Here is a 27085-nt window from a genome sequence, read left to right as displayed (position 1 = left end):
GTGGCAGGCAACATAAATTGCACCCTCTCTGTAGCCAGGTTTACTTCAATTTAGGGTGAGGTATTAACACCAAAGACAAAATATTCTCCTAGCCAGTACATTAACAGTACTGGATGAGTTAGTTGAATGGTTGAAAATCTGGCTTAAGCAATAACGGGGAAGACATGTAGATTAAAACTCCCAGCGGGGGCAGAATATGTTCAGAGTCCCTCTGTGCATCCTTGATTATATTTCACCCAACATTTTTGCACGTAAAAATGTCTTCTTAGATTGTGAAGCTATAACAGGGCAATTTTTTTCTAAATGGGTCTTGGACAGATCTCATTCTCGTCTTCTCCTGACCCTGTGTTTGTTTGGAGACATGAGTCCACGGCAGAGGGCCATGGGTGAGCTGAGCAGCAAAAACAGTGCCTAAGCACGTCACCTGCTCCATGGCTCTGCACTTTAGTTCACTTAGTTACCATCACTGCACCATTTTCTCGCTCGGCTTCAGCTCTTACTGTTGAGAGCCTTTCAGCTTCAGATATTTGTTTCCTGAGGGCAAACAAGCAGCCATCTCTCCCCCTCTACTCAACTGATGGAAACTCTAATGCGAGGGGCAGTAATTCAGAGATAAATAGACTGGTCACTGTCCATGACAGTTCACATTTTATGGTGGAGAGAAGGCCTAAAACTCAACAAACTCATGTGTAGGAGGCATAGCTTGAATGCTTCATCCATGGTACATAATGAACGAAGACGTCTTGGCATCAAACTGAAAATAAAAATATCCAAGTGACTGTGAATAAGGGAATCGGATGATAAATCTTTATGGTTTGCTAAATGCCCATGGGTTGTGGCATTTGACAAAGAGTGACAACAATAGAAGAATTGTCATATCTGATAAATGTGTCTTGGGCATTCCATTCTTCTGTTCAAACAGTCCCATTACTATAAAACACAGGTAACACATCTGCATGTACAGATTCAAAACAGGTTAGGTTACTCACTAAAAGTGGATTATCTTGACTAATCAGAACCTGGCTGGAAACTTAATGCAATAGTAAAAAGGCCTGAAATGTTAGTTCATGCTGTCAGATTAATGTATAAATCGTGTTACATGGCCAAAAACTAGTAAGTGAATCACCAGGTTTTTCGGTGTTTCAATTAATGTACTTTTTCACAGTTGGATATTTGTATTCTGTGAACCCTTTAACTACACTCTATTTTTACATTGAAATTGAAATTTAAACTAGAAATGCCACTTGAAAAATGTTACTTTGGGGACACAAACATATGTATAATAGGTCTGCTTTGTACCTTTGAGAGAAAGGCTGATCTGATTGGGATAAATCTCCAGAGTCCTTGCATTATTTGGCCATGACCACTTTTAGCATCATTCTTTTTGACTTTTTAAGGAATAGAATGGGCATGGAAAGACAATTTTGGTCTGTATTTAATTTTGTGTGTTTACCAAGAAGGGTGAGTAATGTCTTACTTTATTGAGCCCATCTCTAAAACAAATGATGTCAGCATGCTTATTCACAAAGGGCTCAAGTTTTCCCTCTATTTCCTGGAAGACTCAATGGCTTAGGCTAGCTCTATACCCAAAGTTTTTTTTTTTTTTTTGGACGAAGTTTGGCTCTTGTTGTCCAGGCTGGAGTGTAGTGGTGCGATCTCAGCTCACCACAACCTCCGCCTCCTGGGTTCAAGCGATTCTCCTGCCTCAGCCTCCTGCGTAGCTAGGATTACTCAGCTAATTTTGTAATTTTAGTAGAGACGGGGTTTCTCCATGTTGGTCAGGCTGGTCTTGAATCCCCGACCTCAGGTGATTTGCCCACCTCGGCCTCCCAAAGTGCTGGGATTACAGGCATGAGAGCCCCCATGCCTGGCCTACCCAAAGCTTTTGATAATCCTGGGCAGCACCACTCATCCCTCCACTCTTCAGCCCATACTCCATTCTGGGTGAGTTGGTCTCCTTTCTGTCTTCCGTAGGTTCTATTTTCAATTTTCTTACACCTTTGGGTCCAGAGTAGAATTGTTTTCCTCTCTTGACACCTCTCCAAACCTTAGCGATATTTGAAGACACAGTTCAGAGCCCCAGGTACCCAAATAATTCCATCTAACCATTCTAGGCCCATCACTAATGCTAAAGGCCAAGTAGTTTTCCCCTGAATAGCTAATATATCTTGAGAATATTTATAGTTGTTTAATAAATACCGATTGATAACTCATTTGTTGAATTTTTGACCTTCTTCTCTTCATTGTCATTACTTTGCCACATACTTCAGGCTTCCAAGAACGTGGAAGAGTGTATTCTGGAGAAACTTTTATTCTTATTCCTTCCAGTGGGAGTACTGGAAGTACTGTCTCCCTCAATTCTTACTCCAGTGGGAGTAAGAAAGTACTGTCTCCCTCAATTCCTTGGGAACCCTAACAGATACCAAAATCCATGGGTGCTCAAATCCCTTATATGAAATGGCGTAGTATTTGCATATAAGCCACGCACACGATCCTGTATGCTTTAAATCATCTCTAGATTAGGTATAATATCTAATGCAATTTAAATGCTATATAAATAGTAGTTATACTGTGTTGTTTAGAGAATAATGACAAGAACGAAAAGTCTGTACATGTTCAGTACAGATGCAGTCATTGCAGGCCTAACTACATTTTCTTTCAGTGGTTGGTTGAATCTGCAGATGCAGTACAGAGTGTGTACTGTCTTCATTACTTACTGCAGTTTCCCACCTGTGGGAGTCCATTTACAAGCTACAAACAACATGAGCAAAATGTAACAACACACCCAACCAACACACAAAGCTCCCAAGTTAAAAGTGACATACATCTAGAATGAGTAAAAAAAAAAACAAACTGTTAATCAGAAAGGTAGTCATGACAGATAGTAAACTCCTCACAGCTAGATGTTATCAAACCGATTTACTCAAAAATCGGGGAGAGGGGATTTCTGAAAAGAATGGGAGGTTGGGTTTAATAATCTGGGACCCTATTATAAATTGTTTGAATTTAACCAATTATTAAAATGATTTTCGTAGTACTGGGAGGTGGGTATTTTTGTGTTTGTTTTGCCTTTTGTTTTTTAGAGATAGGATCTGGCTCTGTTGCCTAGGCTGGAGGGCAGTGGCATGATCTTGGCTGACTGTGCTGAAGTGATTATCCCACCTCAGCCTCTCAGTAGCTGGAACTACAGGTGCACACCACTAATTTTTTATATTTTATTTTATTTTTTGTAAAGATAGGGTCTCACTATGTTGCCCAGGCTGGTCTTGAACTCTTGGCCTCAAGTGATCCTCCTGCTTTGGCTTTCCAAAGTGTTGGAATTACAGGTGTGAGCTGCTATGCCCAGCTAAGCTAGTTTTTAAAAAAATATATATTCCAAATGCTTCAAAATTACAGCCAGAGTTAGAAGATTAATTCAAAGAAATATGAAAATAACTTGTTAGTTGATTGCTTTATAAAAATCAAACTGATGGGTTTTTTTTAACTGACTTGGGTCTGTGGACACAGACACAGAGCACTTTGAAAATCAATCACATTCTTAGAACATGCATCTATGATTTAATTAACCTGTATACTTAAATGGGATGGCTACAGTGCACATTTTAATAAACAAATATTTATACGCCCATCAGTCTTGTCAATTTTCCTGTCTGTGATTTGTTAACCTTTGGTACATCAAGAGAAGCAGTGATTGTATTGCCGTCTAGGGAGTCCCAGGGAGCTCTACCACTGCAGGGGGCCCCTGCCAAGGACAGAAACTAGGCTGTCTTTGCAGGGGCCTGCTTTCAGACAATCAGAACTGATATTTCACAAGCAGACACCAATACAACAGTACTAGCGATAAGCCGGCAGGCATCTGTTCTCATTGTTTGTTATGTCAATTTTGTTGGTTGCTAAATATCTTAAATGATACTCCTCAACAATGTTTGCACACCATATGCTTGGATTAAGTAAGCCAAATATCTAATAAGTGTAATTTACTTTTTATTTTAGTGTAATCTTTTGATCTATATCCAGAGAAACCATGAAATGCTGTGTTTTAATTATATGTATTTGAAATACAAATAATGTATTTCAAATACAAATGTGGTCAGCCTAAGAACAAAATTTTGAAATGAAGTTAGAAAATGTACTCAACTAAAAACTATTCAGGTGTGTACACATTTCGTTTGTAGTAGGTATGTTAGACTTGGTAAAAACTTCATTGATTTGTAAGAATTTGGGAAAGTTTTAATTAAAAGATCCTTAAAGATTAATGCCTTTTTCAAGTGCATAGAGGGAGATATTTTCTGGTTTATGAATATCTTCTAAGCAAGCTTACTTGTTGCTTATAAGTAAATAAATACTTCGAAAGTGTTTGAAAGAAGTTTATTTACTTATGGTACATGTTACTTTTGGAGTTATTTTTACTCTTCTAATTAGGGAGGCAACCTTTTCTTCCCCCCATAGGGAATATAAAGGAAACTTCTACCTTACCTAAAAGAATACACATTTTTTAATTAGCAAAGTGTGCATCAAAATTTTGTACATATCAAGAAATGTTTGGAGTACTTTAGAGTTATAATCCCAGAGATATATTGTGGTTAAATTGACTGTCTTGTGATAAAAATGTGATTCCTTTAGTTCTGAAGTTTCCTAATTCACCGTTCAGCAATGAATTTTTCGTAAACTTGTTAACTGTTTTGCTGTATCTTCCTTTAGCCAGGAGCATACCTAACTGCCCCAAGGTGCATTAGAGAGCAGAACATTGGATGGTGGGCAGGAGATGGAGGATTTGGGGTCATTTGGATCTTTAGGTATTTAAGAAGCAGTGTCATCAAGAGCTTTTATCTCAGCCTCCTATGCTAGTCCACAGCAAGGGTAACCCTAATCATATCCACGAAAAAGCCTGGGCCTCTTTTGAGGTAAGATATTGGATCGATCCATAAGAGCAATGGTATTGTTATTAATATTCTTCTCCTTAATGTTATTATAATTATTTGAGATAATTACATGAGCTAAAATCACTCATGTACAACTCCCTTGTGTGGGGCAAGCAGACAGCGAAAAGCATGAAATAGTTTGTCTACAGTACAGTTTGAGCTTCTCTCCTTGTCCTCTCAGAGTGGCTGCCTGAATCTTGTTTAGTGGGACTGATCATTCTAGAGGCTAGGGAAAGCATGGAGATAAAGTGTGGAGGTTTTGATGAGGAACAAAAAGCCCTGTCAGATTGCAGAGTGAAATTGGTCTTCAACGAGACCTCCCCTACACCCCCTACCTCTACTGTTTCACAACTTGTATTCCCAGAACATGAGTATCGAGATTTCATTTGCCTTGGAGCTCTTCCAGAAATTAACAGTGTTAAGAAGAACCATTCTATTAAGTCAGGATGGTGTCCAATAACAGCAATGAATGATTGGAAAATGGACTGTTTTAATGCTGTTCAGTAAAACCATCATGAATGTTCTTAATTATGCAATTCCATCCTTCCTGTGTAATTGGTTCATTCAATTTTTTTCTCTCATGCCATAGAATAATCTGAATTAGGGGCAAGAGTCTTTTAATACTGTTATATTTGATTAATATTTGAAGATGATGAGGCGAAATATGTAAAAGTGTAGGATGATTTGGACTCCCCTAGACAACCAAAGAGCATGAAGGCTCATAGGACTGACAATAATGGAAAAATAACTATACTCTTCAGAGGCATCTAAGCTCTGCTCTCAAGAATAGAGCACTCCATTTTTTAAAACTTTAATCGTCTGGTTTTGAATCATTAATACAATCACATATTCAAAATACAGTCATATGTCACTTGACAATGAGGATACCTTCTGAGAAATGCATCGTTAGGCAATTTTGTCATTGTGTGAACATCATAGCATGCACTGACACGAACCCAGATGTTCTAGCTTACTACATGCCTAGGCTATATGGTATAACCTATTGCTCTAGACTACAAATTTGTACAGCATGTTACTGGACAGAATATTTTAGACAATTTTAATGCAATGGTAAGTATTTTTATATCTAGACATATCTAAAAGAAAAGGTACAGTACAAATAAGGTATGAAAGATTTTTTCAAATGGTACACCTGTGTGAGGCACTTACAGTAAATGGAATTTGCAGGACTGGAAGTTGGGCGAGTCAGTAGGTAACAGGTACATGAATGTGAAGGCCTAGAACATGACTGTATAGTACTATAGAGTTTAAACACTACACTTAGGCAACACTAAATTTATTTTAGAAAATTTATTTCTTCACTAATCAATCTTAGCTTACTGTACCACCTTTTTTACTTTATAAACCTTAAAATTAAAAGAAAAGCTTTGTGACAACACTGAGCTTAAAACACAAACACATTGTACAGCTGTACTAAAATACTTTTCTATCCTTATTCTATAAACCTTTTCCTATTTAAAAAAATTTATTTTTTTACTTTTTAAACTTTTCTGTTTAAAAGCAGACAGAAACACACACATTAGCCTAGACCTACACAGAGCCAGAATCATCAAGATGTACCTAGGTGATGAGAATTTTTCAAATCCATTATAATCTTATGGGACCACCACCATATATGATGTCCATTATTGACCAGAACATTCCTATACAGCATATGACTGACTTGTACAGTAAAAACTCAAGAGGTTCAAAAGGGTAAACAGTGAAAAATCTCCCTCTTTCCTGGCACTCAAAGCAATCAATATTATCAAGTGTGCATCATGCTCTCAGAGATGTTTTATGTACATTCAGGCAAATACTTGTAAGCCTTCATTTGTTTTTCTCTTACTTGTATGAAAGGCAGCATTCTCTACTAAAATTCTGTATTTGAGCACCTAGTTCAGGTAATAGGGATACAATGGTAAACAAAACCAAGTCCAGACAAGAAGCTTCCATTTCCATGGTAGGAAGCGGGCACCAAGCAAGAAGTGAATAAGGTGGCTTCAGGTAGTGTGTGACTCTGATTGGCAGAGAATGGGGTGCTGGCTTACTGAGATGAGATGGGGTAGTCATGAAGGTTCACCAGGGAAGTAAGAATTTCAAAGAAAGAAGATACTTTTTCCCTCTTGTATTCATCTAGCTAAACATGTAGTTAAATTGAGCAGTTAACCGCCACACAGGCCCACAAAACACATGTGGAGACATGGGAGTCAAAGCACACTTCACCAACATGCCGACTCCTCACTGCAATTTGGTGACCAAAAATTTGAAATGCATGCTCACCACTGCCTGACCATGCTTGAAACCACTATGCTATACTCCCCTTGGATGCAAAAAGCTGTAGCTAATAGAGGCCCTAAGGAATTCATTCCCAGATATGATATTTCATGAAACATCTACCACGAAGCTGGGACTGTACCATTCACTGCTGTTTCTCATCTGTACTCATTGCTCTGATTATATAATTTGGTCCTTCTACAAAACAAGCAATTGAATAGGGAGGATTAGATTATTCTCTTACTGTAGTCAGCATGCCAAGAAAATTGGAATGGCAAGGAAAGGATAGATTGCTAAAATAATGATTCTAAAGGGTGGCAGTAAGACTAGTAGAAAGTCACAGACCAATCAATCAAGGTGTATATTGCGATATAAAATTAAAAAAAAAATCTGTGTACTGTGTTAGACCATTTTCACACTGCTGTGAAGAAATACCTGAAATTGCGTAATTTATGAAGGAAAGAGGTTTGATTGATTCACAGTTCCACATTGTTGGGGAGGCCTCAGGAAACTTACAATCATGGTGGATGGCAAAGAAGAAGCAGGCGCCTTCTTCATAGGGTGGCGGGATGGAGTGAGTGCAAGCAGGGGAAATGCCAAATGCTTATAAAACCAGCAGATCTCGTGAGACTCACTATCATGAGAAAAGCATGGGAAAACCGCCCCCCATGGTACAATTACCTCCACTTGGTCCTGCCCTTGACAGATGGGGATTAGCATTCAAGGTAAGGTTTGGGTGAGGACATGGAACCAAACTGTATCATGCACATTTAGACATCTAAACAAATCCTAACTTTCATCACCAAATATATTGAATACTAACTATAACTGGTTATTGGACTAGTTTTTTCAAATTTCTTCCAAATGTGTAGTAAAATCTAGAAATATCCCCAAAAGGTTATTTGCTATACTTTCCTACATATGTGTGAAAACATCAATTTCCATGTCTTGGAAATAATTGAGGAGTGTATGGGTTAGTTTAGAAATGTTGGTCACTTCTAGCAGTGGCGAAATACATGCCACTTGAGGTTTGGTATTATACCAGGTGATGAAGCTCTCCGGAAAGTAATGTATTGTTTGATGGCACAAAACTGACTGAAGATTTATATAGTAATTTTATCCTCATTAAAGCCCTTAATTATCATCAAATTGTAAAATAAATGTAAAAGGGAAAGAATATTAGACTAATTTTGAAACAGTTCCTTCCCTCTTCTCCCCTACCACATGATATAGGAAGTTGCCTTCTGTATTAGTCTGTTTTCATGCTGCTGATAAAGACATACCTGAGACTAGGAAGAAAAAGAGGTTTAATTGGACTTACAGTTCCATGTGGCTGGGGAGGCCTCAGAATCATGGCAGGGGGTGAAAGGCAGTTCTTACATGGCAGTAGCAAGAGAAAATGAGGAAGAAGCAAAAGTGGAAATCCCTGATAAACCCATCAGATCTCGTAAGACTTATTCATGATCATAAGAATAGTGCAGGAAAGACTGGACTCCGTGATTCAATTACCTCTCCCTGGGTCCCTCCCACAACATGTGGGAATTCTGGGAGATACAATTCAAGTTGTGATTTGGGTGGGGACGCAGCAAAACCATATCACTCTCTTTTGTGGTCCCTTATCACGTCCTATATGCAATCTGTCCTTCACATCCATGGGTTTTGCATCCATGGACTCTACCAGATGTGGCTAGAAAATACTCGGGGGAAATAAAACTGTCTGCATTGAATATGTGCAGACTTTTTTTGCTCACTAATCCCTAGCAATACAGTATAGCAAATTTTTATGTATTAATAGCATTTACATAGTATTAGGCATCGTAAGTAATCTAGAAATGATTTAAAGGACATGGGAGGTATGTGTGTATGTAATTACTACACCATTTTATATAAGGGACTTGAGTATTCGCAGATTTTGGTCTCTGCAAGGGGATCCTGGAACCTATCCTGCATAGTGAGGGATGACTATATTTATGTTTCTCGTAGTAGACATGGATGAAAGAAGTTCCTCCCCTTGCCCCATGCCAACCAATTATTTGTGCTTTCTAGTTGTTTGGATCTTAGATATATGGAATTTCCCACCTCTAGTTAGCGTGCTCTGGAATAAAGCCGAAGTTCCTTGCACTGCTGTTACTGCTGTTAGACCTTTCTCAGCAGATCTCAGATATGAGCCCTTTCAGGTAAAAAGCAAGTGGATTTTTATTTCAGATCACTTTTATATCTAGCATCAGATCATCTCACCCCCAGAAATCCCAATGGGGTGAGGCAGCTCAAACGGTTGTATTGATAGAGTGATGGAAGCACCAATACACTGGATGTCCAGTTCAGGGCTGCCCAGGATTAGAGATTGCCCTGTGGTCCCTGACATGTAAGTTAGATGCCTTCCATGGAATGGGTCTCCTAAGAGCTGGGCTGGGAAAGTGAGCTCTAGAGAACTAGAAATTCCCCTGAAGGTGAGATGCAATGCCTACAGATTACATCTAATGCCAGAGGAATTCCAATTCTTTGTAAAAGAGGCAATGAGCATGGGAAACATCGGGTATTACTCACTTCCCTTTTTTCATGAGAAAGGAATCTTCTCTTTTGGAGCCCTTTTCCTCCAGCAGGGCCTGGAATGGTGGGTGGAAGGTCACTAAGAGGGGTACTGGAGCTGACTTCGTATTTACGTTTCTATGCAGAGTGATTTGGGTTACTAGCATCTGTGGACACATTCTGCCTCCCCAGTGCAACAATAGGTTCTTCTCTCTATCCCACACAACAAAGCTGGCCCAGGACAGATTCCAAAGTTAAGGATTTGTTTGCCAAATGAAGACAAAGTTCAGAAAATGCTTCAAGTTGTCTCCCTCTATCTCTTTACTTTCTTCTGCCAAACTCTCCGGTTTACTCCCAAAGAGCACTGCAAAGTCACTCATGGTTTGGATAGCAGTTGGGGCAGGTATACTGCTTTATGTTCTTCAAATACCAGAAAACAACGTATCTGTTTCCTCCTTGGCTAGGGTTAGGGAGTGGTTTACAGAAGACTGGGTCAGATCATGCCTGCTGTGCAGTTACCTAAATGGACGGGGAACAGACTAGAAATTAGCCCTCTCACTGTTTTACTGCCTAGGGGTGGAGAAAGGGAAGGCTGGATGTGGCTGCAGTTTGACAGAACACACAAATCCAGAGACATTTCTGGAGAAAGTTTCCTCACAACTTTACCAGTACTTTTTCACTTGCCTGAGGTCATTTCCTCTTATCTTGTAATCCATTGTTTTCTAAGAGAAATTTCATAAAAGAAAGCCTTTTTTTAATAGCCCAACTGAAGCTCCTGTGATGAAAACAATAAAAATTCTCATTTGAAAGTGATTCTTTTTCCACTTCTAGGACAACCAGGGGAATAAAATCATACCATGTGCAGCAGCTCAGACCTTATGATTGTCAAGACCAAGTTAAATTTGAAGGTTTAGAGGCTCAAAAGCATCACAATGGTTTCTAACCCCAGAGGGTTGCCTCAGCAGGATTCTTTTGAAGTAAAATCTACATCTAGTTACAGGGGGCACTTTCTGCCATCCACCAAATATAGACATTTCCTTGTAGCTTTCAGCATCTATTCCATTTTCTTCTTCTGTCTTCAGGTTCTGCTTCTTTTCTTCACTATTCTCTGCAGGTTCTAGATGGTCCATGTTGTGCTACGTGTACTAGATGATTGTTTTTGGTGGTGGAAAATGGGAAAAGACAAGAAGAAGACAGAGATTAAAATCTGGACAGATAAATGAGTTTTCAAAAATAATCCTTAATAGTCTATGACATGAAGGAAGCATATAATTCTAAAAATGTGTTTCGAAGCCAACCTGTATTAGTTTGTTCTTGCACTGCTATAAAGAACTGCCGGAGACTGGGTAATTTATAAAGAAAAGAGATTTAATTGATTCACAGTTCCGCATGGCTGGGGAGGCCTCGAGGAACTTAGAATCATGGCAGAAGGGGACGCAGGCACATCTTACATGCTGGCAGGTGAGAGAGAGAGCGTGTAAAGCCCAGGGGAAACTGCCATTTGTAAAACCATCAGATCTCATGAGAACTCCCTCAGTATTATGAGAACAGCATGGGGAAACCTCCCCCATGGTCCAATTACCTCCAACTAGGTCTCTCCCTCAACACCTGGGGATTACAATTCAAGTTGAGGTTTGGGTGGGGACACAAAGCCTACTCATAGCACACCCCTCTTAGACAGACAGTAGAGTCTCATTTTTATTTTTCAGCTCTGTGCATATGGGAAGCAGAATGAATTCATAGGAATGTAGCAGTCCTGTATGGTTCCCTGGCCAATCTTACTAGTACATCGAGCTCTGCATGTTTTAAAGAATCTTTTCATAAATTGGCAGCCATTGATAGCTGCCAATTTGTGATTAAAAGGAGAAGAGAAATCTTTGCCTCCTGAGTCAGTTGGATATATGGTAGAAGACAGCTCAGGTGAAGTTTTCTTCCAGAATGCATGCCATGCTGCATATGGGGAAGGAATTTTCCCAACGCCCCAGAGGTCCTGCTCAGGACTCTTCTAGAGCTCTGATTCTTCCCTTGTTTGGCCTTACAGGAGCTCCATCAACCCTAACTTAGCCTCCCAGCCTTATCTGTGATGAAAGATTCCAGATATTTCCCCTTTTACAAAGAATAACTTGTCATTTCCAAAATATATTCTGTGTTCTCTTGCCTCGGTGTCTTTGCCCACCACTGGGAATGCTATTTCTCACCATCCTCCTTTTCTGGTCAAATTCGGATCCACTGTTCAATGGAAATGTTATCTTCAACTTGTGAAGCACTCTGCAACCCTTCCAGATGGACATACCCCTTGCTCATTGGTGACCCCAAGCCTCCCGTGAACGTTGCTCTCTTGGTTTGTTAGGCCAAGGCTGGGAATGTGCATGACTGGCTCCACAGGTGGTTTCCTGAGAGCAGCTTCCATAGTGACCTTACTTATCATTGTGTCTTCCAGTCTTCCTAGCACAGGGCCGTCTTGCTGCACACGCTCCATGTATGTTTATTAAATTCACTGGAATGTGATAACATTGTTAATGATCATGTAAGTGTATAAGAACAACATAATACAGAAATACGCTAAAAGGAGAAGGTGAAGCCTAAACACAGTGAGATTCTTGGAAGACTCAAGGGATGTGCCAAGTGCCTCTACTAGGAGAGAAATAGAAAGGAGAAAATGATGAGCTTTTGAAAAAATCAAGTGTGTTTTTTCTGTTTTCTAACGGGCTTGAAAATTGTTTTCTGTAGAAGAATCACCATCTGGACTATCTGGATGAAAATGATCCCCACCTCCATGATTACAGGATGTCCCATAGTGCCCACAAAAGGTGCAAGCACCCAGGTACCTGCTGGTGACAGTTGGATCGCCCATGATGTAAGGACTTGAGAGGCCACCTTTAGTAGATTTCTTATTGAAAGGAAACTGCAGTATGAATGGAAGCGTGAGGCAGCACACTCCCAGGCTTTTCAAGTACAGGAGTTAAGTAAACAATTTTACAGACTGAGATAGGCCAATACTTTTCTGGAATTGATTATTTACTACAGATAAATATTTATGGAGCCACAAAAGGCACTGGGGTAACAACAGTGAAAAGGACAGATAGCATTTCTTCCCCTGTCCTCCCTGGAACTCTGCTGGCTACACTTGCTGTTTTTCTGTTAATCAAACTTCCTATTATAAATCTGTGGTAAGAGGATTGTGTTTCAGATATTCCCAGAAGTGTCAGGAAAGAAAATATGCCACCATCAACCAGGAGATAAAAAAATTAACCACCTGGGAAAATTAACAGGATTGTGCTTAAATGAAGGTGTTACATAAGACAAACAAACAAAAAACTATGAGTTCTGCCCCATTCTTAGAAAATTAGGTCTGTATTTTTACATCCTTCTGAGTGCACCTGGGGGTGGAAGTGAGTAGGTTCCACCTCCAAGGCTGAGTGGCTTTAAAGGTCTCCTGCTGAGGGGGTTGGGTGGCACATTCATGCTTTAATTCAGAGTATTCTCTGTCCCAAGCTCTCTGAGCTTGGGTGAGAAAGATCAGCCATCACTGTCTGTTTCCCACACTCTGATTTATTCCTTCACCTACAGAGGCCTAGCTTAGTATCTTGCATATAGCAAATGCTCAGTACATATTGGCCATATTCATGATTAAGTGACAGACATTTAATTGAGAAGCAGAAATGTGACATTTATAAATGTCCACATTTGTTGGGCATGGTTATAGGCGATACAGCCTCAGGAAAGAAGCCATAGGTCTTCAGCAACCTAACACTTTGGGAAAAGAGAAATTTCTGATCTCGGAATTTATATTTTGGAGTCCTGTTGCTCAAAGTGGGCCAACAATAGGATATCACTGTGTGATCAAAAATCAGAGGAGGTAGGGAAAGGACTTATATTGAAATGCACATGGATATAATGTAGTATAAAATGCAAAATTCACAAGAAAATAAAACCTGACACTTCAGAGAAATTTTACCTGCCTGTAGACCCACAGCTTTTGCAAAGTGCTTTTTAAGGGGCGTTTCCAGGAAATTATTGGCAATGTCTACTTCAGGCACAAAATTCATGCTGCTGGGGCAGCTTACAACTTATTTTCTAGACTCATGGTTTGTTTTTGTGGGGTGGGGGCTGGGGGAGAAAATCTCCCTTTCCCCAGATGACTTGAAATCTTCCAAGGTTTCTAAAGTTTCCATCTTCAGTCTTCATCATGCCAGCCCAATCAATACACATAGTGATAAGTACAGACTTTTGAAGTTATTATCTGGATATTTCAGACCACAACCTCACCTATATAAATAATTCTGACAAAGCTGTGTTTTCTCATGCAGGAGCAAGATAAATCCTTGAGTTGCCATTTCGTATGTGTCTGCAGATACTGACTCCACATTTCCAGAAGCCTAGGGAGAATGGTGCGGGGTGGAGGGAGAGGAGGGTAATGTCTTATACAAAAGTAGTGAAATGCTTTTGTGAGCAGCGAGTTCAGGTTTACAAGAGTATCATTTCAAAGGGAAAACCAGGATGCAAAGTGCATAATTTTGCAACTGGTTCTCTTCATCCTCCAGCATTATAGTTGCCTAGATGAGAATGCTTGTCTTCTTAAAATGCATCCTCTGCCTTCAGGTTAGACGATGTGTTTTATAGATGAGAAACAGAAAAGAAAATATTCATTTCTTTGTGTTTAGCAAGGTTTCCTGGATGGTATCTTTATCGTCTTTCCACATCAGACTCCCCAATCTTTCCCCTCTTTGATCTCCCCTACCACCATGATTGGGTTAGTTCAACATATATTTTCAGTTACTAAAGTGTTTTAGATACCGTACCAGGCATGATGGATTCAAAGATGAATGAAACAACCCCTGTCCACTGGCAGCTATGTTCTCAGATGATTTCAACATAGTAGATAAGTGCTAAGATAGAGGTAGGAACTGGAGGGGTTTCCAGAACACAGCTACAAGCATCTGTCAAAAGATGGTGCTGTTATAATGTTTTCCCATACATTTTTATTTTCTCCTACATTGCTTTCAAATTCCTTGAAGGCAAGATCTGTGTACTTGCTACTTCCCATTTCTCTCCTAGATGGTGTTCTCAATAAATATTAATTGAAGTTGTTCTAGATCCATGGTTTACAATGCTGTCACTTTAATATTGGCCTTTTGTGAAGTTCTTACAGTTTAGACTCTGACCACACTAGGAGAAAGAGAGACCCCCAAATTCAGGTTGGTTGGCAAATTCATTATCTGGCATTAATATTGTACCTCTCTGAAAGACCAAGGACATGTACTTGCTTCAGTAGTAACAAGAGCTCCGTTGGTGGCTTAATTTGGAAATACTATTTAATGTTCATGACTATAACGTTGCTCAAGTTGGGAAAAGCGTGTGTGGTGTTCAACGTGATCTTAACATTGCAGTCGATCAGAAAGGGAGCACAATCATGATAGTTGCCATTTAATGATGTATGAAACAGCCTGGTAAAGTGCAGCATTAAGAAAAGCTGAAACAGGTGCAGAACCAAGGCCTGATAAAATATTGAGACCTTTGTGGCAAGGCCACATCTCCCAACTTGAAAAGTGATGAGCATCAAGTGCCATCACAGAGTACAGAAACTAAGGTAGATCCATGGAGTCAGAGCAATGGACAGGGATGCTGCCTTTGGAGAAGGGGGTGACTGATGAGACACATAAGGCTTTTACCTGGATATGTTCAGAAAGCCTCTTACTATTCAGTCCATATTTGGTTTATTTTTAAATCTCCTGTTTTGTCAATCTACTGAAGCAAACCTACAAACTTAGAAAACAAAGACTCTAGTCAACAAAAGTAATCTGTATTAGAGTTGCAAATGATGAGTAAGTCTTGGATCCTTTAAAGAAATGTCAACAGCAAAATTCCTGTTACTATTATTGTTCCGCTTTTACAAATGCAAACTAGTAGTGTCAATATCTTTAGTTTAAAATGCTTAGTGTAATATGAGACACCCAACTTATCTGTATTGTTCTAATAGGTGACTTATAATAAGCTGTGGGTTTAGAAAGGACAATGGATTTTATGTCCTCCCAGGAAGATTTTATTGAACTAAAGAAAAACTGTTACAAAATAATAAAAGTCTGTATCTCCTTGCTTACTAGAAGGAGAGTTTCAAGGTCTATTTCTTCATAATTTCTATCTAATCAATCATGTTCCTTGTCTTGGTGAATTATGGTCTTATGGATTGACATTTATGAGTATTTCTTGATATGGCTAGAGGGTAAGTCCAAGACAAATATTATCCAGATCTTACATGAACATCTCTTCAACTTGCACTGTTGCTTTGTGAAGACACCAAATTCAGTGAGGGACATGAATCCTATCCCTGAAACACTTAAAGCAGGATTGGTGAAACAAGACATAACTATACTTAGAACACTGTTTAGAGAGATAGGGCAAGAAAGTAAAGGTTTTATTCTTTTTTCTTTTTCCAAATGAATTATACTGACAAGAAATATACTAATTTGGAAGGAAGGAGAGCTAACTTTTTGTTATTCAGGAAACTTGATGGATGTGAAATTGGCAGTGGCCCTGAAGGAGCCGGCTTTTGAAGGCAGAGAAGGAAACCGAAGAACCTATTATGTGGGGATGAACTCCAGCAAATGAGCAGGGCAAGAGTGTCCAGATAGGCAGGGGCAATGGGAATAATACCTAAACTAGACTGGCTGGAGCAAATGACGTGAAGGTGTTGTAAGACTGTTTGCGACAGAGGCATGAGGTAACGTAGATAGTGATTACTTTTCATGTCAGCCTAAGGAGTTAGCATTTTATCCAACATCCAAGGTATTTTCTATTGCTAAAGTATTTCAAGATTGCCTTGGTCAATAATAACAGAATGTTTAAAAATTTTTACCCCCAAAATTGAATGTTGGCTCCTATTTCAAATATTTCTCTACAAGGCAAATGGAACATTTGAATGTTTATACTTTTTGTCACTGTTTATACCAAGTGCATTTTTATTTATTTTATGTGGTTGATCTTTAAATAGTGCTGGGGTATATTGTCTAGTGCAATCTGTTGGCAGAGATGGAAAAATATCTGAATGCTTTTGTGACATGAAAATTTATTCGGGGACTTAAATAGAAATCTCAAGAGGAAAGCACATAGGATATTATTGATTTTATTTTTATTTTTGTTTTCTATTGCAACTGAGCATTAAGGAGGAATCAGTTAAAGCAAGAAGTCTGATCATAAATTATTCTATGGAAGAGCCATTTTTAAAGTTCTGGCAGAGCTGAAAGGCTCCCAAGTAGAGTATTCTTTGTGCATGAAACTCATAAATACAATTAACCAAATTCTCATCTTATTTTACTCTTCATTTATCCCCATGATGGTGTTTACTTTAGGTAAAGGGATATTTTATTTTACTGTTAATATCTGAACTGAGCCAGATTGTTGGGCATGGTATGTTCAAAAGCAGCTGATGCACATCAACCAATGTAGAACATTAGTTAATCAAAGGGCTTCAGTTATTTCATTGTTAAAATTAATTGGAAGTTTTTCATCCTTGCCCCATGCATAAGGGAGCAAGGCATCTATGGTTGCATGGGCAACACTTGAAGGAAAGTCATAAGGGCTACACATATGGCAAATAGTAGACAGATTCAACATGCCCAGGTTTTGCTGGTATTTGCCACCCAGGTCAGCATCTTACATCTACCTGGATCTACAGTATTTGACACTTGCTCGCAGTGCAATAGTTATTTCAGAATTAAGATTGTTTACGTGTTTCCTTTGGATGCCAATGGAAGCTGAAAACAGTGGCTCATTTGTAGACTTGAAAATCCCAAACCATAAACCTGAAAGCCATATTCTTTTCATTCCACTTTTCTTGCTAGTTTCTCTTCTCTCTCCCCTCTCCTCCTCCTCCCTTCCTCTCACCTCTTTTCATCCCATTGTTTTATCCAGTCATCCATATCTCAACCTATTGTATACTCCACCTGAGAAAAGAGAGGAAGTGAGCTGAAACCTATTTTTTTTTCTATTTTGGGGGTCAATGTTTAGCCTTTTGGTGTATAGCAGCTGAAAGGGAAGGTTGTAACTTGTTCTCTACCTGTAGAAACTCTTGCATGAGGCAATTTTCACATTCCTAAGGTGGCCACCTAATATTTTCTTGCCTTCTGATTCCATCTGAATCCATGGAAATTATAAGTCCACATACTACTTGGACTTAAAGAGGGAGTGTTTGACCTCTACTGTCTTCCATAAAATATTTAGGCACCTAAATGCCTAAGCTGCATTTGGATGCAGCCAACATGACTATAAACTCCTCAAGTTTCACTGAGTCCTATTTCCAATGTTTTTACATCTTCTGCCAATCTTTGAGAGGATGCATTTTATACCCTCCAAGTCAGCATGCATATTGCAGTGTTTGCTGGTTTCCAAATTAGCACAGGGAAAGTGAGAAAGCATTCAGTAACAACCTGCAAAACCTCTCCTAGCAATGTTTCTCCTTAACCTAGTGGTCCCACGTTATTATTATTATTATTATTTGAGATGGAGTCTCGCTCTGTCGCCCAGGCTGGAGTGCAGTGGTGCGATCTTGGCTCACTGCAAGCTCCGCCTCCCGGGTTCACGCCATTCTCCTGCCTCAGCCTCCCGAGTAGCTGGGACTACAGGCAACACACCCAGCTAATTTTTTTGTATTTTTAGTAGAGATGGGGTTTCACCGTGTTAGGCAGGATGACCTCGATCTCCTGACCTCGTGATCCGCCCGCCTTGGCCTCCCAAAGTGCTGGGATTACAGGCGTGAGCCACCGCGCCCGGCTGGTCCCACGTGTTTTAAACCCAGATTTTAAAATGCTGATAAGGGAGGCTTGAGATCCACAGGTGGTTCTCCAAACATGAGATCATGACACTTATAACTCTCTACCTCTTATTCCCATGTCATTTTGCACAGAACTTTTGCAGACAGTGCACGCAGAGGGAGTTTTGAGAGGGTTCTTTGCTCCAGTGCAGGAGACCTCATCTCCTGTCTCCGCCTCCAAGAGCCCCAGGACACATGCCCTTTGAGGATAATTCTGGCTGTTTCCAAGCCATAGTCTACACAGTCTTCTTTTCAGAAATCCCTGTTATCAATGAAGTTCAATGTACGTGAGCAGCCTGGGTAACATAGTGAGATTCTGTCTCTACAAAAAACATAAAATAAAAGTTAGCTGGGCATAGATAGAAGTGCACACCTGCAGTCCTAATTACTTGGGTGGCTGAGGATTTCTTGAGCCCAGGAGTTTGAGGCTGCAGTGAGCTATGATCATGTCACTGCATTCCAGCCTGGGTAAAAGAGCGAGAATCTATCTTAAAAAAAAAAAAAAAAAAAAAAAAGAAGGGCATGAGTTTTTCTTCCTCCTCAGTTCAATTTTAAACACATATTTTGAAAAGTGTTCTATATGCTTTATTATAAGTTGGCTTACATGAAAAGAGACAAGTTTGGATCCTGTTGTTATGACTGAGGGCTCTATCTAGAAGGTGTAAAAATTGTCTGTATTTGTATTTTACTTTCATAAAAAGAAAAATGGCAGGCCATGGGCTAAGTGCTTTATTTATATTATTTCATTTATTTACCCCCCCCCCCCATAACTTTATGGGTATCGTATTCTTTTTTTTTTTTTTTTTTTTTTTTAACATTATGAAAGAGGAAACAAAAACCCAAGAAAGTTTTAAGTGAGTTGTTCAGGGCCACACAGCTCATATTCGGAGGAGCAGAATCTCAATCCTGCAGTTCTGGTACACAAATGAGTAAATAAAAGAGAAAGTCATTCCCTTTCTTCTGTACTATGGCAGCCTCCCTAATGCATAATTTCCTTTTTTACTCCTGTGTTTTAAATGTCTTAATCTCTGGATTGGATGCTTTCTCCTTTTTCTTTCTAAAGAAAAGAAGAAATGAAAAGAAAAAATAAAAAAGCACTACTACTTTCTTGGCCTTCTACAAGCATAAAAAGCACTTCAATGCAGAGTTGGGGAATATGGGATGTCAGAAAGGTCAGAGGTGTTCACGAGGTCTCCTCTGTGTTTTTACTCAAGGACCTGGTAGGATGATGCAGTGCCCAGGCCTTCCTGAAAGCAAGAAACTCTCTGGAGAATTGTTCCCTGACCATAAATAAAAGGTGCCGTGAAAATTCAGGGACACAACGCTGGGGGAAGGGTTGGACAGAAACTGGCAAAGGTCCCCACAGCACCAGACCCCACAGCAGCCCCTCTTTCCACCAGCACCCTGCCTGTCCTCTCCTCAGCCTTCTGGATCTTTCAGTGATGATTATCTCATTCTATTTTCAAAAGAACGCTGAGTGAAATAGTCCTCTTATCCCCATCTCATAGATGAGGAAACTTGGGTTTAGCCAGATAGCTAATTTGTCCATGGTTTTTACAATTACTAAGTAATAGAGCTGGTTGGGAATGGGGGACCAGCTGTGAGACCTGAGTGTACTGGGGTGTGGGATTTGCAGTGCTAAACCTCTGACAGTCCCAGTACTCTGGGACCACTGTTTATCCTAGAATGGAAACTGGTGGTGCCTAACTCCAGCCCTTATGCTTAACATCTTTATGGCACCATCCCATAAAATTTCTACTTTAACTCAAAGTCGTTGATAACATTCAATTTATGCAAAATAAGGACAAGCACCTGCCAGTTCTAGAAAGATTCTTCGGCGATGGGTTTGTAACTCCTTCTTCTACCCTTCCACAAATCCTTTTCCTTCCTTCTGTGCCCATCTCTTCTCCCCAAGTAGCTGGTAGCCATAGGTGCCTTAAGCATCTTATTCATTGGAGCTCCTGGGAGTGTTGGAATTTGTTAAGAGTTCTCAGTGGGATGCGGTGGCTCACGCCGGTAATCCCAACATTTTGGGAGGCCAAGGCGAGCAGATCATGACGTCAGGAGATTGAGACCATCCTGGTCAATATGGTGAAACCCCGTCTCTACTAAAATACAAAAAATTAGCTGGGCATGGTGGCGTGCACCTGTAGTCCCAGGTGCTTGGGAGGCTGAGGCAAGGGAATTGCTTGAAACTGGGAGGTGGAGGTTGCAGTGAGCTGAAATTGCTCAGTTGCACTCCTGCCTGGTGACAGAGCAACACTCCATCTCAAAAAAAAAAAAAAAAAAAAGAGTTCCAGGGTGAAGAAGAGAAGCCAAGCTGCCAGTAGGAATCATTTCTGTGTTATATTTCTGGTAAATTGCTTAAGAAATCTCAGAAGAAAGGAACCCCGATCCATAAACCTCCAGTAACGTGCTGTGATTCCTCTTTTGTAGTGCTAACTATACATTCTATTCCATACCTGCATTTATACTTGCAGTTTCACATGCCTTTCTTAAAGAAGTACCCCAAAGTTGGCTAAGCTTCAGGTCCAACAAGCCCAGATCTGCTTATAGATTTGGATTTGGCCCTTAGTGGTTCCACCCAGGTCTCTCTCCCTGTCCTGAACAGGGCCTCAAATCATCTCTATCCCTGCTACATGTATTCTCTCAATAGAAACTTTTGAACAATCCTTCAATACCTGCATATTTATTTATAAGTTACATACGTAAGCTACAAATGAAAGTGTGCAAAAATTAAAATTTAAAAGATGAGATAAAGTTTTAAAAGATTTTAAAACTTCTACATATTGTGAAATTAATAGAAGTTTTAGTACTGTCTTCTCCATCCCAAATGGATAATCACATGGACATTCTTTGGTGTATGCAACCAGTTAGGAGACCATGCTAACCACTGTTTTTTGATCTGTGTTTTCTAGACCTGGGTATATAGTAACAATCCAGGGATTGTACAGACACATATTAAATATTATGCCTTCTTGAGGCTGCAACTGTCCTTCCCTACCCTCAATTAAAAATTCTTTGAAGCAACCTTATTCATCTAATTGATAAACTTTATAATAAATGAATGTTACTAGATTGGGGTTTCACAATATATTTTTGAAAATAGGCTCTGCTATTAAAAATGTTTCAAATGTATTTCTCTATTATATTATACTCACTAGCTACCATAGAGAAATATCTGATGGGCTCAGCCATTCTAAGGAGCTAATAGCCAATAATTACTTACGTAATATCCCTCCAAAGGTATATGAATTTTAGTCAACATTTTTTGAAGATTTTCGGAATAATTTTAGGAATCACTAGAATGGTGGGATCAATTAAGAGTATGGGGGAGAGAATTTTTTGAGATAGTGTCAAGATCTCACTTGCCGATGCTTCTGGGGCACCCATCTATTGGTGAATTGGGCCAGGTTAGCATACTTCTCTTCCAGGGTCATCTCTTCTCAGATATAGGGGGCTGAGCCCAAATCCTTGCTTAGTACAGGCAGGAGGAGGTGACTGCTGAAGTGGAAAGTTGGACTTCTGCATAAAGCTAAGAACTCAGGTTATAACTCCATCTCTGCCACTTACAAACGATATGTGCTTGGACAAGTCACTTTCTGGACTTCACGCCCTACAGCAGGAATCTCAGATCTCTCCTTGAAGCATAGGGGCTAGACAATGTCATCTAGAGCTCCTCTGCAACACTTAGGTCTGTGCTTTTATTACTACAGTGTTGCTGTATGCTGGAGAAGTCTGTGTATAGGGTTGGTGCCCGAGTTATAACTCACTTTGTATATGCCCATGTGGGGTTTGTGCCAGGTGGCTCCACCTTTAAATTTGGGTTTAATCTCATAAACAATTTCCTTTTTATTCAATGAATCCCTGATGCACATGTGTCTCTGAATAAGAATTTTTAAAGCCTTTCCCACAGGCAAGTTCTGGTCTGCCTGCCTAGCCCTGAATTAAATGAATAATTCACTGTACATAATGATCTGTATATTAATCCCTGAATCATAAGATTGAAAAACTCCTTGAGAGGCTTTGTATTTTCCTACGTTTGATCTTGCTTTCACATATAAGATTCCCATTATTTAGTCTGTGCTCTCTGTAGCTTTGGCTATAAACACCCTCCCATCTTTCAAGAGCAGCACTTAACTGCCATCATCTCCACAAAACCTTCCTGCATTTACCTGATCAGACCCAATGTCCTGCTATGCATTGGACCTCTTGTAGGTTGCTCATCCCCTTATCCCTTGGGGTATCATTATTCTTGGACATTGCTGCTCCTCCTCTACTATCACATGCCTTTGCTTATTGGCATTTACGCACCCTTGCTCTTATTAATGCCCTTCCTTTCTCTTTTAACTCCTCCTACTTCTTCCATGTAAACAGGCATTTAACACCCATCTAGTCTTAGAATCTGAACTTCTTCTTACGATCATTGTTAGGGACACAGTAAATGTGTTATTCTTGAAATGCCTCAGGGTGGTGTGTTTTTTCTTATAAATTGATAGTGCATTTTACTAAAGGCCCGTTTAGTGCTCTGCCTGCATAAAAAGATTCTCATTCTGCCAATAACCTCTTCTGAATTACTGAGCACCCAAATACAAGCCATTCTTCCTCTCAAACAGGGAAATCCAACCTCCTGTCCTGTATACAGGGCATTTGACATGACGTGAGGTTGGAGTTTAACTTCCACTAAGTAGATATTTTGAAGATTAATAATAAAAGGGATTACTGAGATCACCGAGACCGCTTCATGGCACTGTCTAGAGAGGCCCGGAAGGAAAGCCTGAGGACCCTGAGGACTGCCAGCCACCTAAGATGATAATTAGCTTACAAAGCACAGGCGTTGGAAGGACCTCCCTGCGGCCCTTCCTCTCCTGTGCTTACAGAAAGGGAAGCTTGAGGAATGCTTCTGTAGGCTGGTACAGGCATCATTCTCCTTCCTTAGAGTCTTCATGGACGAACAAGCTACCATGATACAGAGATACCTGGTTCTGTTTATCTACTCACTTCATGGACGGGGCAGCCAGCAGCAGAGGCTTGTGCCTGGTTATGAGCTGTAGTCAAAGCAGGTACTTATTGTTTTAAATTAGGTCCACAGAAAGCAACGGAGGAGAATCATTTGATTCAAATCATGGCCCTTTAAAAATTTGTTTTAAGTAATGCAATAGGCCTAATGTAGAATTGAAGCAGAAATTTTAGGGCCCAATGGGGACCCAGTTTAGTATCAGGTATCATTTATTGAGCACCTACTATGTGCTAGGATGGTGGTAGACTCTCCAATTATAACAATTCCTCTGTAAAATGGAAGTTATAATGCCTATCCCCTAAGGGTTGCTGTAAGGATGAAGTGACTTATTTCACACGATATTTGGCACCTGGTTTGCCCTCGTAAATAGCTTTGCCCTTGTTTAATCTTCACCAAAAACTGGTGCAGTAACAGGCATCCAATCTGGGATGTCATTTGTCTCCTCAACTTGGAACCTTCAGGTCTCATGCACAGAAAATAATAACAACGCTACTGAATTCATAACATGTTACAATTTACATAGTGCATTTGCATGTATTATCCTCCTTAATATTCAAATCCTACATTGAAGTAAGAATTCATTTCTCCATTTCAGAGATAAATATTTGGGATCGAGAGCCCTGCAACGACTTTTTCAAGGTCACACGATTAACCCAGGCCTCAAACCCATCAAAACTCCCTGGTGGAAGAGGCACTCACAAGACAGCATGTTCTCTCATTGAAAACAGTGTTCTCCATCACACACCGGGGCCTATCATGGGGAGGGGGGAGAGGGGAGGGATTGCATTGGGAGTTATACCTGATGTAAATGATGAGTTGATGGGTGCTGACGAGTTGATGGGTGCAGCACAGCAACATGGCACAAGTATACATATGTAACAAACCTGCACGTTATGCACATGTACCCTAGAACTTAAAGTATAATAATAAATAAATAAATAAATAAATAAATAAATAAATGAAAGAAAACAACAACAAAAAAGAAAACAGTGTTCTCAAGGTTATGACTGTAATGGCACTGCATTAGCCTCCTGCTCCTAATTTAAAATGTCTTTCCCCTCACCCAGTGTGGTCCTGTCATCCTCCCACTAGGGTTACACACGTGAGTTAAGGTATTGAGGTTCCAAAAGGTCTTTGTAAATAGAAAACTATAGTAAAATTTACAACTATTTCCCTCAGGCTGGGTAACATCATAGGCCAGTGCATCTCAAACTTTTCCGAATAACGCATTCACATCTACTTAACTGCTGTATTCAGTTCTTGTGGCCATTGTAACAAACTGCTAAAAACTTGATGGCTTAAAAACAACCTAAATTTACTGTATCACAGTTCTGGTGGCCAGAAATCCTAAGTCAGTATGACTGAACTGGGATCAAGGTATCAGCAGGGCTGTGTTCCCTCTGAGGCTACAAGGGAGAACCTGCTCCTTGCCTCTTCCAGCTTCAGTGGCTACCAGCATTCCTGGGCTTGCAGCCCAAATTCTGCCTCTATCGTTACCTTACCTTCTCCTTTTTTGTGTCTGCGTGTCTATTTCACATCTTCCTACAACACCTTTATAAGGATACGTGTTGATTGTATTTAGGGTCCACCTAAATAACCCAGGAAAATCACTTCCTCTGAAGATCCTTAACTTAATTACATTTTTTGCCATATAAGACAATATTTACTCCTTTGCTATATAAGGTGTTATTCACAGGTCGGGGAATTATAAAATGAATATATCCTTGAAGGCCACCATTCAGCCCACTCTAATGACTTAAAGGAATGTCTCACTTGTAGAAGACTGTGACCATGGAAGCCAGAGCTTGGGCCATTCCGCAGAAGAGTAGTCTGCTTTCTCAGTACCTAGGTCCTCAGTACCTAGGTCTGAGGTTGGAGCTTTCTCATGTCAAACAATCCTGTTTAATGCCTGGCACCTTAGGTATGAGTGGTAAATATTACAGATTCTAAGATGTTCTTTCCTCTTGAATACCTCTATCTACCCACCAACCTTCCACGGTGCCCCCCTACTTCCAAAAGATATTTTCTACCCACTAGTCAAGGCCCAACTACAATCCTTAATCACAAGGCTACTCCTGAGCTCCAGGATGTAGTGCAAATAACTCCTTTCACCTCTGAATGTCAATAGTATTTCATGTGTCTTTTACGTAATCGTTTTATGACATGCATCACTTTTTACCTTGCATCATCCTAACACATATACTTCATCTCTCTTCCTAAATTCTGAGTTCTCTGACACTGAATTCATCTTTTACCAGGGCCACCACAATGGTTTTCTAATCTATCACCATCTTTCACTTTTGCTTGCTTACAGTAAATTCTTCACACAGCAACCAGAGTGATCTCTTTATGATAAAAATCAGGTTATACTATTTCCCTACTTAAAAGATTTTGATGGCTTCCTGACACTCTCAGTATAAAATCCAAGCTTCTTATTATGGCCTGTAAGAACCTGCAAGAGTTGCAAACCCTCCCTCAACCATAAAGACTTACCGCAGACTGGGTAATTTATGAAGAAAAAGAGGTTTAATGGACTCACAGTTCCATGTGACTGAGGAGGCCTTACAATCATGGCAGATGGTGAAAGGCACATCTTATGTGGTGGCAGGCAAGAAAGAATGAGAGCCAAGTGAAAGGGGAAACCCCTTATAAAACCGTCAGATCTCATGAGACTTATTCACAATCTTGAGAACAGTATGGGGGAAACCACCCCATGATTCAATTATCTCCCACTGGGTCCCTCCCACAACACATGGGAATTATGGGCACTACAATTCAAGATGAGAGATTTGGGTGGGGATACAGCCAAACTATATCACCAACCAATCTCACCTTCCACTACTTTCCCCTAAGATCAAAGAAGCCATGTCCTAGGAGACCTTCTACAACACAGAAACCCCCTGAGTAGACTCTTACCAAATGGCACCACGTCCCCTGGGCTTATGCAGCCTGTTCCAGAACACACCTCCCTTGGCAGGTGGAGCCCAAGCTGGATTCAGCCCCTAGCTGAGTCATCGCACTAAGTGCCTCTCTGTAGGCCACAACCTGCATTTCCTAGTGTCAATAGATTCCTTTCCCTGATTCTAAAGATGAATATGTGCAAGTAGAAAAGTTAAGCCATGTAATAAAGGGTAAAGGAGGAGGTATATAAGAGGGTTCCTCACAGCATTATTTGTAATGATGAAAAACTGCACATGACCTACATAGTTATCAGTAGAGAAATGATTGATTTATGTTAAATCCAGCTACAGAAAACTAAGCTGCTGTTATAAAGAATAAGGCAGTGGTTGCCTAGGGCTAGAAAGTTGGGGGGAAATGGGAAGTGACAGCCCATGGATGCAGGGTTTTTCCTGGAGAGTGGTGATGAAAATGTTCTAAGAACAACTGTAGTGATGATTACACAACTTTTCACACACAAAAAACATTGAATCATATACTTTAATTGGGTGAATTGTATGGTATGTGAATTAGATCTCAATAAAGCTGTTAAAAAGAATATGACAGAATTATATGAACCAATAAAATCAT

This window comes from Macaca nemestrina, chromosome 13 (genome assembly GCF_043159975.1).
Source record: "Macaca nemestrina isolate mMacNem1 chromosome 13, mMacNem.hap1, whole genome shotgun sequence".
NCBI classification, from domain to species: Eukaryota; Metazoa; Chordata; class Mammalia; order Primates; family Cercopithecidae; genus Macaca; species Macaca nemestrina.
Note: the sequence above shows the minus strand (reverse complement) of the source record.